Source organism: Oryctolagus cuniculus, chromosome 11 (assembly GCF_051225735.1).
Source record: "Oryctolagus cuniculus isolate XC-2025 breed Fujian yellow rabbit chromosome 11, ASM5122573v1, whole genome shotgun sequence".
Lineage (NCBI taxonomy): Eukaryota > Metazoa > Chordata > Mammalia > Lagomorpha > Leporidae > Oryctolagus > Oryctolagus cuniculus.
In genome coordinates this window covers 118,787,721-118,802,694 of record NC_142877.1, presented here as the reverse complement: position 1 = coordinate 118,802,694, position 14,974 = coordinate 118,787,721, and the positions used below count along the sequence as shown (strand labels likewise).

Here is a 14,974-nt window from a genome sequence, read left to right as displayed (position 1 = left end):
GTCTGTCATGGGGAGATTTCTGTGGTGCAACAGTTTAAACTGCTGCTTGGGACGCTCAGCGTGCCTGGTTCAAGTTCAGGCTACTCCACCTCCCGCCCACCTCCCTGTTAATGCTCCTGGGAGGCAGTGCAGGTGCTCAAATTCCTGGGCTCCTGGCACACCCTGGGAAACCCGGATGGCTCCCCAGCCCCAGCTGTTACAGACATGTAGGGATGAACCAGGGGGTGAAAGATCTCTCCTCTCCTCTCGCTCTCCTTCCTCTCTCTCTTCTCTCGCTCTCCTTCTTCTCTCTCTCTGTAACTCTGGCTTTCCAATAAATGAACCAATCTTTAAAAAATTAAATCTATCAATTAAGAGACACCAGCCACTGAGGCTGGTGGCACTGAGGCTGCCAGTCCCCCTTGGCTCTGCCGGTGGAGGGCTCCCAGCGGCCAGGTGGAGACGGCTGGCATCAGACCCTGGCATCGCCCTTGCTCCCTGAGCGCAGCTTTTTCGCTTCGCCGACCTCACTTCTTTCTCCGGCACAGCAGGCGGTCATTGCTGCCTTCCACCCACTGGGAGGGCAAGTCCGTCAGGGGGCTGCCGCTGGGGTGCGGCAGGCTGAGCTGCTGGCTGGGACACCTGCCTCCCGGGTCCAGGCGCTGGTTCGAGGCCTTGCTACTTTGCTTCCAGCTCGGTTTTCTGCTGATGCACCTGCGAGGCAGCGGATGGCGGCTTGGGTCCCTGTCACCCAAATCGGAGACCCAGATGGAGTTCTGGCTCCTGGCTCTGGCCCAGCCCTGGCTGTTTGGCCATGTGGGGAGTGAACCAGCAGATGGAAGACCTCTCTCTCTCTCTCTCTCTCTCCCTCCCTCCCTCCCTCCCTCCCTCCCTCCTTCCCTCCCTCCCTCTCCCTCTCTCCTCTGTGTCACCCTACTTTAAAAAAATCTCAAGAAGGACTCAGTTGTCAGATGCCACGTCTGTCCAGGGCTGAGTGTGTGAAGGTGGCTCTTCCTGGGCCCTCTCCCGTCCTAGGCCACCCCTGCTGCTCTAACAGGACACTGCAGGGCAGGCTGGGTAATCTCTGGACAGTAGAAATTTATTCAGCCCGTGGTTCTGGACACTGGTAAGTCCGTGACTGAGGGGCTGTGTCTGGTGAGGGCCTTGTGGCTGTGTCAACATGGTGACGGTGTCACGTGGCGAGAGAGCGCAGAGGAAGGGGCACGAGGGGGCGGATCCTGCTTTAAACAGCCCCACCTGAGATATCTGATGCCACTCATTCGGTCCATCGCCCACCCAGCACAGTCACACTCGGGACTCAGTTTCCAACGTGTGACTTTGGGGGACACTGTCAATGCAGAGCACTCTTTTTTTAAAGATTTATTTATTTCTTTGAAAGGGTTACAGAGAAGAGGAGAGACACAAAGAGAGCTTTTCCATCCTCTGGTTCACTCCCCAAATGGCCACAATGCCTGGGCCTGGGCCAGGAGGAAGCCAGGAGCCAGGAGCTTCATCCGGGTCTCCCATGTGGGTGCAGGGACCCAAGCACTCGGGCCATCTTCTGCTGCTTTCCCAGGTGTATCAGCAGGGAGCTGGATGGGAAGTAGAGCAGCCCAAACTCGAACTGGTGCCCGCATGGGATGCCGGCACTGCAGGCTTTACCCGCTATGACACGGCGCCGGCTCCCAACCCATAGAGAGAGAGAGAGAGAGAGAGAGAGAGAGAGAGAGGTCTTCCATCCGCTGGTTCACTCCCCAACTGGCCGCAACGGCCAGAGCTGCGCCGACCCGAAGCCAGGAGCACTGCACACGGCAGCTTTACCCGCTACGCCACAGCGACGGCCCCCAACCCATGGCATTCTAACGCACCTGGGAAAGTAGCAGGTGACTGTCCAGTGGTGGGTTCCTGCCACCCACGCGGAGACTTGGTTGGAGTTCCTGGCTCCTGGCTTTGGCCTGGCCCAGCCCTTAGGCTGGGGGCATGGGTCTTGACTTCGGGTCCTGTATCTGGCTGGGACGAGAAGGCCGAGAGCTTTGCGAAAATGCCAAGGTTGCGGAGCTGCGAGAAGAGGGCCGGGGCGGAGCTACCGAAGACAGTGTTGTGTCCTCAGAAAGTGGTGCAGCTTTGCTGGAGTGGGAGGTGGAGGCGCGGCCCAGGGCTTCCAGGAGGTCTCCTAGGGAGTCTTGGGGGGGCCCGTTTGGGTGGGCGGGTGGCAGACAGCTGCAGGAGCCAGAGGCAGGAGGTGGGAGAGGGTGGGAGACTGGATGACTAAGAACACACGTAAGCAAGTGACATCTGCCCTGGCTTCCGGGCCCAGGGGACGGGCCGGGGCTCTCCCTGTGCCCATCTTGTGTGGGTGGTCTGAGGGGGTGTGGCTTTGACTCAACCACTCTGAGCCTCAGTTTCCCCAAGTGCAAAGTGAGGTTGTGTTGAGGAGACACTGGGGACGTGGCCTGTCACCTTGGGAGAGGGGCCGTTCAGCTGCTTGGACCCTCACAGGGCGCCCCGCGCAGGTCTGGCTAAGCCATAGACCAAGTGGAAGAGAGAGTGGGAGGCTGTGTCTCAGGCCCAGCCCCAGGGAGGGCCTGGCCCTGGGTGCCCACTGTCTGGGCACACAGCAAGAATCCCGTGACCTGTGATTAACCCAGGCTGAGCTTGGCAGGCAGGCAGGCTGGCCCCGGTGCCCACATGATACTCCATCAGCCTTAATGAGCGCACGTGCCGCAACCTGAAACCAGCCGGGGCGGGACCGGCGCACAGAGAATAGAGCTGTCACAACAGGAAGGGTGTTCAGAGCCTGCTGGAGGGACACTGGGAGGGGCCCTGGCCTGCTCCCCTGCACCCGGGCACACAGGAGCTGTCAGGGCCCGCAGGCAGGAGGCAGGCTGCTGGGAGTGTGCCCATGGCCGGCTGCTGCGTTCAGCCATTGTGGCCACCCTTGACCTTGGTCTGGAGCTGGTGCTCTGACCCCTCTCTCTCTGCCCCCGTTAGCTGTCCCTCGAGCCTGTCTTTGCGGACCGGCTCAACGCCCCCTTTCTAGAGGCTCCCCAGGACCCACCTGGCTCAGGCCTTGCTCTGGAGCCTGGCTCACAGCACCAGTCACTTGCAGAGGGGGACGACTACTTCTCGTTCATGCCGCTCACAGCGCCTGACCTTGCGTGTCTGCCGGAGTCAAGCAGAAGAGGAGGGAGGGCTGGTGTGAGGGAGAGGATCCTGGAGCAGGAGCCGGGGGCCCGGGTCGGAGGGCGTCTCACATCTGGGAACCTGAAGAGGAAAGAGACTGATCCCGGGCTTCTGCCACCCGATGTGCACAGTGCTAGGTCAGATGGTTCAAAACCCGCCCTGGCCAGGCCCCACCAAGAGAAGACGCGACCTACAGAGAGGAGAGAGCGTGGGAGCCGTGGGCAGCTGTCTGGCAGAGGAGTTGCACCTGGTGTGCCGCTGACCCTGGAATGCGGGTTCTGGCGGCTCCAGCTTTGGCTGAGGCTCCCACAGAGTGGTCAGGGAGATGAGGCAGGGGCGGGCCTGGAGTCTGCGAGGAGTGGAAGTGCGTGGGAGTGGGAATGCAGGCGGCAGGGTGGGGCGGCCGGGAGGTCGGTGCTGCATTCCTCTGTGGGCGATACCACCAGTGAGCAGGTGCCAACCGGAGCCACAAGTCCAGCTCACCTGACACACGTCCACTCCGGGCAAGCAGAACTCCTGGTCCTGCTACTTTGGGGCAGCATGTCCGAGCTGGGACCTGCGAGGCACCTTTGCTGCTGGCTCCCCCACTTCCTGCAGCCCAGGAAGTGGCCCTGATGAGCAGGTGCACAGTGGCTCGAGCCACAGCCAGCACTGACTGAGCAAGCACACTGGGGCGTCCGTCTGCTACCCTCTTGAATCGTCCACGGCCACCCTGTGAAGCAGTGTGGGCTGTGGCTCCCCTGCCCAGAGCCTTGTGCTTGTAAGAGCTGGGGCGGGGGCGGGGCAGGGAGTCAGATTCCTGTTTGTCCCAGGACGACAGGGGGAACTTGTGCTAAAGTCTCGGGTTGATGGCGCTGCGTGTGATTTGTTTCTTTGTTTGCTTCTTTGTGTGTTGTTCACTGTTCAGTCCATTTCTCCCCAGTGTAAAAGGCACCCATGCTCATACAGAAGACTTGGAATACACTGAAAAGTAGATAGGAGAGGAACGAAGCAAACACAACCAATCCTGGGCTTCCTGCCGCGGACACCTTGGTGTGGGGTTCGTTTCTGTAACCAGGTATTGTCCGCTGGGTGGCTTAAAACAAGAGAAAGCTGTTCTGCAGTTCTGGGGGCTGGAAGTCCCAGCCAAGGTGTGGCAGAGGCGTCTGGCAGGAGGACTCAGCGCTTCCATTCCCCCCTGCAGCAGCTCCGCGGCAGGGCGCTGGGTGCCTGCTGGGCGGAGGAAAGCAGGTCCCCAGGGAGTCTCTGTCTTCCTCTTGGGGCACAGGACGGCTGTGCTTTTGAAACAGGCACTTGGAGATTGTTCTGGCTTGGTCCGCTTTGGTACAAACGGTAACGCTGTCACCCTCCCGGGGGCTCTATGGCTTAGTAGAAGTTAGGCTAACCCATGCGCGCCTAACTTTAGGGCTCTCCCGCAGCGGGAGGCCTAAGGACCTGTGGAAGGACTTGTGAAAAGCCAGGTGCTCCTGACGCAGGGCACCCTGCCTGGGCCCGCTCTGGGAAGCCGTGTCCACAGGGTGTTCCTGTCGGTGGGAGGGCGCTGCAGCCGAGGGTGGCCCGCGTCGAGCGGGGTGTTGTGCTTGCTGGACAGCTTTGCAGGAGCAGATGGGCTCAGGGCAGAAATGGAACCAAATAAAGCAAAGCGAGAAACGCCAGCACCATCGCGTCTTCATCAGTCACGCATTTGCAAGGAATTCAGATCTTGCCACACACTTGGCCGGGAGGGCTTCATTCCGAGGTGAACCCCGAAACCATCAATGCCTCGGTGTCTCCAAAATATGGACAGGCGGCGCACGCACGTTTTTTCAGGCTTCATTCCCCTCATTCTTTTAATCGCAAGCTTTTTTACGCTGCTCTACCCTGAAGCGTGTCTGCAGAAATGGGTAGGGGGTCGTGGAACGCATCTAACAGCCGTGGACCGGAGCCTTGCACGTGGGGAATCGGCGATCCTGTTTCCCTAAGCGCTGGTTTCTGCAATCATCCCCGTCACACAGCGGAAGGGACGGAGGCCAGGAGGCGGGCAGCCCTCGCCACCCGGCCGAGTCCTCCTTGCTCCTCTCCGTGCCCCCGCCCCGCTCTGGCCAAGCGGAACGCGTCTGTCCCTGAGGAGTGGGGTCTCTGGCCTCTGACTGGTGCTTTCTGTCGCCGTCCATCCACGGTGGCCCAGGGACACGCCAGTCTTCAGCTCCCTTTCTCCACTAGACTGTGTCCCTGCCGGATTTTCCCAGGAGCTCCAGCAGGACCAGGGCTACCCTCTGAGCCCCCTGCCCTGTCTGGTACATTCCAAGCCTTGGAATTAATCATTGAACAAATGTCTGTGACATTAATGCGTCTGTAAGGAATTAATTATTGAGCGAACTCTGTAATGGATTTTGAGTGTTTTTTCTTGAAACATACTGCAGAGTAAGATTTTTTTTTTTTACTAGCAACACATGTGGGTGTTTAACTGTTTGGGAGAATGCTCATTTCTCATGAAAGCATGTGCTAACCCAGACGGCTGATGTCCAACCTACTGAGTGGGACAGCGATGAGGACTACCTGGTGAGCGTCGGGTGCGGCTGCGGGCACGCCTTGTGGGAAGGATGGAGTTCAGAGGGCCCTGCCCCCTCAGCCCTGCGAGGTGGGCTCTGTCACCACCCTTGTCACAGGCGGGCGCTCAGGAGGTGCAGAGGGCGGCAGTGACGAGCTCAGGGCCCCTCGGCTGGAAAGGGGCGCAGGCCCGGCTGAATGATGAGGAAGGAGGCCGGGTGCCCTCCCGGGAAGTGGCACGTTCCTGAGGAACGAGGTCGGGTGTTCCCTGCTGGCACACGGGGCTCCCTTGGGAAAAGCTCCCTGATAAGCTGCAGGGCAGGTGTCGCGACCAGGGTTCAAGCAACAGTGCAAACCAGAAAACAACAGGGATTGTTTTGCTAGAAAGGATTTTTTTTTTTTTATTTTGACAGGCAGAGTGGACAGTGAGAGAGAGAGAGAGAGAGAAAGGTCTTCCTTTTGCCGTTGGTTCACCCTCCAATGGCCGCCGCGGCCGGCGTGCTGTGGCCGGCGCACCGCGCTGATCCGATGGCAGGAGCCAGGAGCCAGGTGCTTTTCCTGGTCTCCCATGGGGTGCAGGGCCCAAGCACCTGGGCCATCCTCCACTGCACTCCCTGGCCACAGCAGAGGGCTGGCCTGGAAGAGGGGCAACCGGGACAGAATCCGGCGCCCCGACCGGGACTAGAACTCGGTGTGCCAGCGCCGCTAGGCGGAGGATTAGCCTAGTGAGCTGCAGCGCCGGCCACTAGAAAGGATTTTTTAATGTGTAAGGCAGAGTTAGAGATGGAGGGAGAGATCTCCCATCCGCTGGTTCACTCCCCAGATGGCGGCCATAGCTGGGGCTGGGTCAGGCCAAAGGCAGGAGCCTGGAACCCAAGCACTTGAGCCGCCTGCTGCCGCCTTCCCAGGCACATAAGCAGGGAGCTGGACTCGAACCAGCACTCGCATGGATGCTGGCATCAAAGGCAGGTGCACCACACACCAGCCCCCACGGGGGTGTTTTTGTCTTGAGAAAGAAGGGGGGGGGGCAAAGGCACGTGACGCCAGGGCACTGCTTGGGTCGCATGGCCAGGCAGTGACCCCCCCATCTTGTTACTGGAAGATGCCAGACTTGACACCTCCTGTGCCTTCCACACCCCCGCCCCTTGGTGTGAGTGGCTGCAGAAGGGGTGCCGGGAGGCCAGTGAGCCAGGCACGGAGTTGGAGTGCCAGCTGCCCGGCTGCACACACAGGGCCTGGGGGTGTCTTGGTGGCAGAGTCCCGGCACCGCGTGTCGGCTCTGTTCTTTCCTCCTCGGTTACCATCCTGAAGACGACGCAACAGGACAGCTTGGAAGGCGGAGGGCCACCCTGCAGACCCTCGTCCAGTCCCCGCCCTGTGGAGGCTGGGCCATGCCGGCTGCTGCCGTTCAGCTTCGAGTTACCACGCCATCCTCAAGGCGGCCTCGGCACCGGATGGCCCTGCGGGTTCCCGTCCCGGCTGCGCCATTCAGTCCGCGGCAGCCCAGCCGGTCACCTGCTGTCAGCCCCAAGGACGTCAGCCCACGTTCCCCAGGAGGGCAAACTTTGGAAACTCTGTCCTTTGTCAACTCCCAGCCAGGTGCGGCGCCCCGACCCCTGCGCGCCAGCAGAGCGGCGAAGCCCTAGCCAGATGGGGAAGCGTCCCCAGCTGATAGCCGCCGGGCCGCGACTTCTAGAAAGTGACGCCCGCCGGACCCTATAGGCAGTCCGCCTTTGATTGACGGGGGAAGCCACCAATGCACGCCTAGAGGAGGTCCCCTGCGCGCCCTAGGGGCGTGCCGCCCTCGAGCTTCCTCGGCCCAATCCGGAGCCCCAGAGGGGCTGTGGGGCGGGGCTCGGCCGCCGGCAGCCAATGGGGCGAGCGCAGCGGGGGCGGCGCGGTAGCGGCTGGCGGCAGAAGCGGCCGCGGCGGTCTGGGCAGGGCTGGGCAGCGCGGCCGGAGGGGAGCAGAGCGCTGGGACGCGGGCCGGAGCCGGAGTTGGAGTTGGAGACGCCGTCGCGGCTGGAGCGGGGTGCGCGGCGGCCCGAGAGGCGAGCGGCGACCGAGGTGAGGGGCGCTCCGCGACGGTTGGGGCGCCGAGGGCGGGACGCGGGGGCGCTGGGCGGCGGCGGGGCCCGCGCCCTGTCAGGCCGCCGCGCCGGGCTCGGCTCCCTAGGCGGGGGAGCCTGTGGGGCCGTCCGCGCCGCGCGCGAAACTTCCTGTCTCCGGGCGGGGGGCGTGTGTCCGGGGACGGGGGGAGGGGGCGCCGAGAGGGGACGTCTTGGCGGCGCCGGCGGCTGAGGGGAGGAGTGGTCGCGGCGGAGGACCCGCCGGAGGCAGGGGGCCGCGGGCAGGGCCCTCGCGGGGCCGGAGGGCTGCCACCGGGGGCGGCGGGCGGCCGCGGAGCGGACTTGAGAGACCGAGGTGCGGTTGGGGGGGGGGGCGGGAATCCCGGGGCGCGGGTGGGCGAGGGGAGCCGGGACGCGGGTTCGGGGCTTTGAGGAGCGGTCCTCCATTTCCTTCCTGCCTTCCCACCCGCCCTGTCCCGGCGCCGAGTGTGCGCGCGGGGAGGGTGGGGGAGCCGAGCGCTTGCCGGGGAGCGGGTCTCCGGGCTGGGGGAGTTTGTCCCCTCGACCCTGGGACTTGCCCCTCCGCGGCCGGGCGTCCGGAGGGGCCCGCGGTGGCCGCTGGATTCTGGCCCCGCGGGGGAAGGTGGGTTTTCCGCTCGGGAGTTGGTCCGCGGAGCAGGCTGGCGGGCTCCGTGGGGCCCACGCGGCCGCAGCCTCCGGGCAGACACGCCCTTGGGGCGCCGTTGCGGGGCGGGCTCCGGCGGCCTCCGGGTGGGGTGTGCGCGCCCCGCGGCTCTGCCCCGCTCTCTGCCCCAGCCGTGCGCACTGCACTGTTTACCAGACGCTCCCTGGTTGTCCCGATGAAAATGTGGAGCCCAGCTCGGAGCTGCGGACCCGAGCTCCCGGCTTCAGGCCCTGCGCGGCCTGGGCGGCTCTCCCAGGATGCGGGGTGTCTGTGGGAGCCCTCCTGGGCTCGCCCCACGCATCCGCACGCGTGCCTGCAGCCCCGCGGTGGAGGCATTTAGGGCGGCGCCTGATTCACCTGGGAAGTGTGGTGCGTGTGCGTTTGAAGTTGACCCTGGAGCGTGGCAGTCCCCGCGCCCGCTGAGACGGGGCCCCAGCAGTCGCGAAACTTCACGGAACCGGCCACTGGGCCGAGCGACACAGAGCAGTGGACCGGTGACTGGGGCTGCACCTGGTCGCTTTCCGGGGAAGAGCCGCAGCTCATTTGAATGAGAACAGTATTCTTAGCGCCTGCTGTTTGGCCAGCTGGAACCTCTCTGTAGTTCCCAACGTTAAGAGGTCGTAACGTTTAATCGAAAAACGTGCGGTGGCTTCCCGCAGAGCCAGGTGGGGGCCGAGGTTGGCCCTGGTGCCCGTCCACAGGCATTTCCGGGGCGGGAGCACCCAGGGGATTGTGCTGAGCCTATGTCCTCCTTCCCCGCCCCTGACAGCCCACCCTGGCCCACAGGCAGGGTGCTGGGGCAGCAGAGAACCTCGGAGCCACTGCTGTGTTATTCATTTGCTGGTGCTTGGTGCTGAGTGATCACAGTAGCGTTTGCCAAGCGCTTTCTGGCCACCCCGCCCCTCCCCGCGGGCGTAATGGGGGCCACCCTGTAGATGCTGTGCGCCACGACCGTGTTCCCGTGAGTGAGTGACGGTGCTGAGGCGGATTTTTCCAGTTAGACTGGGACCGCGTCTGCATACCTGCAGTGAGTCGCAGTCCACAGGTGGCGTCCCCTCTGGCCACCGCAGTGCCGCCTCCCGGGCCTGGACGCCTGAAACTTGACTCTGGCTGGCTTCCGCGGTGGTGCGGACGCCGGCTGGGCCCTCCTGCGGTCTTGAGCTTTCTGGTTTGTGCTATGTCTGCTGCCTGGAGGCAGACCTGAAGGACGGGCTCTGCTTCTGCATCCGTGTGCTTCCTAGGGCGACTGCCTGAGGGTCAGCAGCCATTTTGGTGCTGATTCTAAACACACGCGCAGCCAGCGAGATCCCCACTCCTTTCCTAGTTTTATGTTGATTGATTTCCATGATCGCGTCTTTTTTATGAGTTTTTTTTTTTTTTAAGATTTATTTATTTATTTGAAAGAGTTACACAGAGAGAGGGAGGGAGAGAGGGAGGGAGGGAGAGAGAGAGGGAGGGAGGGAGAGAGGTCTTCCATCTGCTGGTTCACTTTCCAGTTGGCCACAATGATCCGAAGCCAGGAGCTGGAGCTTCCTCCAGGTCTCCCACACAGGTGCAGGGGCCCAAGCACTTGGGCCATCTTCTGCTGCTTTCCCAGGTCATAGCAGAGCCTGGATTGGAAGAGGAGCAGCTGGGACTTGAACCGGCGCCCATATGGGCTGCCTGTGCTTCAGGCCAGGGCGTTGACCCGCTGCGCCACAGCGCCGGCCCCCGTGACCGCATCTTCATCTTTCTGCACGTTGTAGCCTTATTTCCTTGTTTCCTATTTAAAAACTTTTAAGACTGCCCATCATCTGCTATGGAGGGTGTTTGGCCCAGCAGTGTAGACTCCTGCATCCCACGTCGGCCTGCCTGGCTCTGAGTCCCTGACCCCAGCAGTGTAGATGCCTGCGTCCACGTCGGCCTGCCTGGCTCTGAGCCCCTGACCCCAGCAGTGTAGACGCCTGCGTCCACGTCGGCCTGCCTGGCTCTGAGCCCCTGACCCCAGCAGTGTAGACGCCTGCGTCCACGTCGGCCTGCCTGGCTCTGAGCCCCTGACCCCAGCAGTGTAGACGCCTGCGTCCACGTCGGCCTGCCTGGCTCTGAGCCCCTGACCCCAGCAGTGTAGACGCCTGCGTCCACGTCGGCCTGCCTGGCTCTGAGTCCCTGACCCCAGCAGTGTAGACGCCTGCGTCCACGTCGGCCTGCCTGGCTCTGAGTCCCTGACCCCAGCAGTGTAGATGCCTGTGTCCACGTTGGCCTGCCTGGCTCTGAGTCCCTGACCCCAGCCTCCTGCTGATGGAGAGCCTGGATGGCAGCAGGCAGACTCCAGCAGCCGGGGACCTGCCGTCCACATAGGAGACCTGGAGTAAGTTTCCAGGTCCAGCTTCTGTCTAGCCTGGGGCAGTCCCAGCTGTTGTGGGCATTCGTGGAGTGACCCACAGGATGGGAGGTCTGTCTCTCTCTTCAAGAAATGAGTACAAATTTTAAAAAGATTATGTACGTATTTTTTGGCCCTGGTACTGAACTAGACAGAGACGAGACTATGGGAGTGAATAAAATTCTATCTCAGTCACTGAAGACCTCAGTAAGAAGCCTTGACAAAGCTAAACCAGGATGGCAGCCTCTCCGAGCGCCGTGCTCTGTGCTACGTGGAGTTTACGTCACCCCCGCCCTCCCCAGCTTCTGGTGATGTGGGGGAAGTGGGGGTGCGGACCAGAAGCCCGGGTTTGTGTCCAGCCTTTCCCGGACTCACCTTAAGGACCAGCACAGTCAACACAGATCTTAGGGTCTCCGTTTCATATTGGTAAAATCGGGTTTGGAGGTTCGTAACCTTTTGGGGTTCTGATAAAACTGTGACCCCTTCCCAGAAGGCCCGCCCGTGCACAGCCTCGGGGGCCTGTCCCAGGCTGAGAACCGGGTCACTCCACCCCTAAGCTCCCTCTCGCCTCTGATAGTCTGTAATCCAATTTCCCCGGTCGTTTTTGAGCTGATAATAATGGTGACTTATGTTTATAGAGGACCACGTGCCAAAGCACTTGTACCCCAGTCTTTGCCCTTAAAACATCTCTGCGGTGTCGCTGGGAACGGGTGTCCTCCCCGTACTGAAGAGAGGGGTGCCCGGCTTGGCCACAGCGCTGGGCCCCGGCTGCCGGCCTGGGTTTCCTGCGTTTCTCTCCGTGGCGCTTGTCACCCTGAGCTACGTCTGGCAGCGTCGCGTCACAGGATGTGTCTCTCGCAGAGGCAGCTGTCCGCCCGTCTGCCGTCCGCGTGTGGATCACCACACACCTTTCCGTCGCCTGCGAAGCTTACGTGTTTTCTCTCTGTTGTTCCTAGGGGCACGTTTGTAGGAGGGGTGTCTGGAGCAGCCTTAATTAGTGTTTTCTGATTACACGGAAATGCTCACTGTCAGCTGCTCAGCAGTTGGGAAAGTGAAGTTCCAAACGTCTCACTTGTCCCATCCAATCTGCCCTCCCAGGCGAGACGCCCTTTGCTGTGTGAGAGGCCCCCCCCCCCCAGCAGAGCCACTGGCTGGTTTGAAAGCTGGGTGTGGACGATGCCAGCGACCACGGCTGCCCGGTGGCTCGTGGTTTCAGTGTGGCAGCAGCGCCGAGTGTCCGCTGTGCGGGCGCTGACGGCCGGGCTCCGAGGCTCACGGCGGGCAGGTGCCTGACTTCTGCTGAGAGCAGTCCTGTAATCAAGCTGTCCTCAGACCTGTGCAGACAGCAGGGCTCGCCTGGGGTGGTGGGGGTGTGGGCTGTGGGCTGCACCTGCCTGCCCTCCTGCTGCGTGCCGTCTCCTGTCTGTAGGAGTGGGTCGGCCGTCGTCACCCTGGAGGCATGGAAATGTGTTTGTTCATTCCAGGGCATTCCTTTAGGGCGCCCGAGAGGAAGAGGCAGACACGCTGAGCCCCTTGGATGCTGGACAGGAGGGCGGCCTCCTGTGTGCTGTCGGCGTCCCTGCGCGAGGGCCGGGGCAGGCTGTGGAGTCCAAGCATCCAGCAGTGGACAGTCTCCAAAAGTGGGGCGCTGCCGAGGGAATGAGGCCACCAGAGGCCAGGCCCGGGATGGGGAGCGAGCCCCCGCCTCCAGCCGCGGCCGGGCAGGGCTCCGAGCAGTGACCCACGGGGAGGTGGACGCAGACTTACCACGTGCCTCCTCCATTCCGCTGGTAACGGCGAGCGCTGACCAGGAACCTCGCGCCCTTAGGTCGACCCTTCCCTTCTCTTCCCTTGGCTTCCTGTCTGTCATTTCAGCCTTGATGGGGGAGGGCGGGGTTTCAGCAGCGAGCTGGGCACTCCATCAAGCTGCCGTGTCTTCGTTTTCACGTCACTCGGGCGCTGAGCGTGTGGTGGCCCTTGTGGAGGCGGGAGAGGGGCGTGGGAGAGGGGCGTGGGCAGGGCAGGTGGCGGGAGGCTGTCCTGGCCGCTGTGCGTGTGGTGCCCCCGTCGGCCGGCTCGGCTTTTTGCTGGGATTCCCAGATAAAGGCGACCCCCGTGCTCTGCGGGGGGAGCTCCGTGTTGGAGTGGGAGCAGTCATTTTTCACTGTGACAGTATCACATAGGAATCGGGCCCATAGTGGGTGGTGGAGGGTGGGGGACAGAGGAGGGTGGCCCTGGTTGTCCTCGGGACTCTGCAGAGTGACCTTCCGGGAGATGGCTTTGGGGGTAGGCCAGAGCTGAGCCGCAGTGCTGTCCGGGGGTACGGTGGGGATTCCGAGGTCTCCGCAGAGCTGCAGAGTTGTGAAGCTTGTGGGTGTGTGTGGAGGGGTGCACAGAGTGGCGGAGGGACGGCCGGATGGGTGGGCTTCAGCTTCTGGTCTGTCTTGTGGCCAAGCCTGAGGGTTTGCACCTGGTCTTGGAGGGATGGTCAGTGAGGGGCTGGTGAGGCTCTTTGGTCAGCGTGGCGTGCTGCAGGTGGGGGCAGTGATTCTAGTGTTCATTTTCTTTCTTTTAAGATTTATTTAGTAATTTGAAAGAGTTACAGAGAGAGAAAGGGAGAGACAGAGAGAGATCTTCCATCTGCTGGTTCACCCCTCAGATGGCTGTGATGGCCAGGGCTAGGCCAGGAGCCAGGAGCTTTATCCGGGTCTGCCAAGCACTTGGGCCGTTCTCTGCCGCTTTTCCCAGGCCATTAGCAGGGAGCTGGATTGGAAGTGGAACAGCTGGGACCTGAACCGGAGCCCAGATGTCACCTTTGTTTCCAGAGGCTCGAGGATCCCAGCAGTGGTGGCTGAGCTCTGAGCGGGCGTCCAGGGCGGGGACGGCTGCAGGCTTGACTCAGATTCTGCTCGCGTCTCCATTTCTGGAAGGAGGTGCAGCCGCTGCCTGGGAAGTGCGTGTGAATCTGTGAGGCCGGGGCTCGCGCTCACTGTTCCTGAGGGAACAAGATGGCAGTGCAGTAAAGGTGCGGGAGGGTGGAGACGCGGTCTTGCCGTCAGGCGGCCCTGGCGTTGGGTTCCGGCTCCGCGGCCCCGTGACTCTGTGGGCTTTCTTGGCCAAATGCTTCGCCACCTCCCAGACCCCTGTCTTGGGCTGTTTGGCTGCTGTGACAGCCTGGCAGGGCCTGGTGGCCTGCCAACCACAGAGGTTGACTTCTCAGTTCTGGAAGTCTGAGATCTGGGTTCTGGTGAGGGTTTTCTTACGGGTTGCAAACTGCCAACTTCTTTTTTTTTGTTTTAAGATTTTATTTATTTGTTTATTGGAGAGGTAGAACTATAGACAGAGGGAAAGACAGAGAGGTCTTCTATCCGCTGGTTCGCTCCCCAAATGGCTGCAATGGCCCGGCGCTGAGCCGATCTGAAGCCAGGAGCTTCCTGTAGGTCTCTCATGTGGGTGCAGGGGCCCAAGCACTTGGGCCACCTTCTGCTGCTCTCGCAGGGCGTAGCAGAGAGCTGGATTGGAAGAGGAGCAGCCAGGGCACGAACTGGCACCCATGCGGCATGCTGGTGCCGCAGGTGGAGGCTTAGCCTGCTACACCACAGTGCCAGCCCCCTGCCAACTTCGGATTGTATCTTTACGTGGTGGGAAGAGGGCAGGAGAGCTCTTTGGGGTCCTCAGAGATGTGGGGCACTAATCCCATTCCCGAGGGCTCTTTCCTCATGGCCTAATTCGTTAGCTTCTAAAGGCCCTGGCTCCTGATGGCATCAGGCGGAGGGGCGGGATTTTGACCTGTGCGTTTGGAGAGCTGGAGACCTGTAGTTCATTGTGCGGGGAGGCTGAGGCTCCGGGTGAGGAATGCGGGAGGGGCTGTGAGACTCCGACCCGAGTGCCGTGTGTGCCTGGTCGGTGTGTGTGCCTGGTCGTGTGTGTGCCTGGTCGGTGTGTGTGCCTGGTCGGTGTGTGTGCCTGGTCGGTGTGTGTGCCTGGTCGTGTGTGTGCCTGGTCGGTGTGTGTGCCTGGTCGGTGTGTGTGTCTGGTCGGTGTGTGCCTGGTCGTGTGTGCCTGGTCGGTGTGTGCCTGGTCGTGTGTGTGCCTGGTCGGTGTGTGTGCCTGGTCGGTGTGTGTGCCTGGTCGTGTGTGTGCCTGGTCGTGTGTGTGCCTGGTCGTGTG

General features: G+C 62.0%; 1 protein-coding gene across 3 annotated transcripts in view; it reads left to right on the top strand.

The window, feature by feature from the left end:
* The first annotated feature begins 7,581 nt into the window (after positions 1-7,581).
* Positions 7,582-14,974, top strand: part of PACSIN2 (protein kinase C and casein kinase substrate in neurons 2) — a 131,063-nt gene continuing 123,670 nt past the window's right edge. For 2 of the 3 annotated variants that reach the window (XM_070053003.2, XM_070052999.2), the window contains exon 1: positions 7,582-7,758. The gene's annotated coding sequence lies outside the window, so the exon portion shown is untranslated. The remainder of the gene's footprint in view (positions 7,759-14,974) is intronic. The other variant, XM_089307683.1, reaches the window with a different exon arrangement.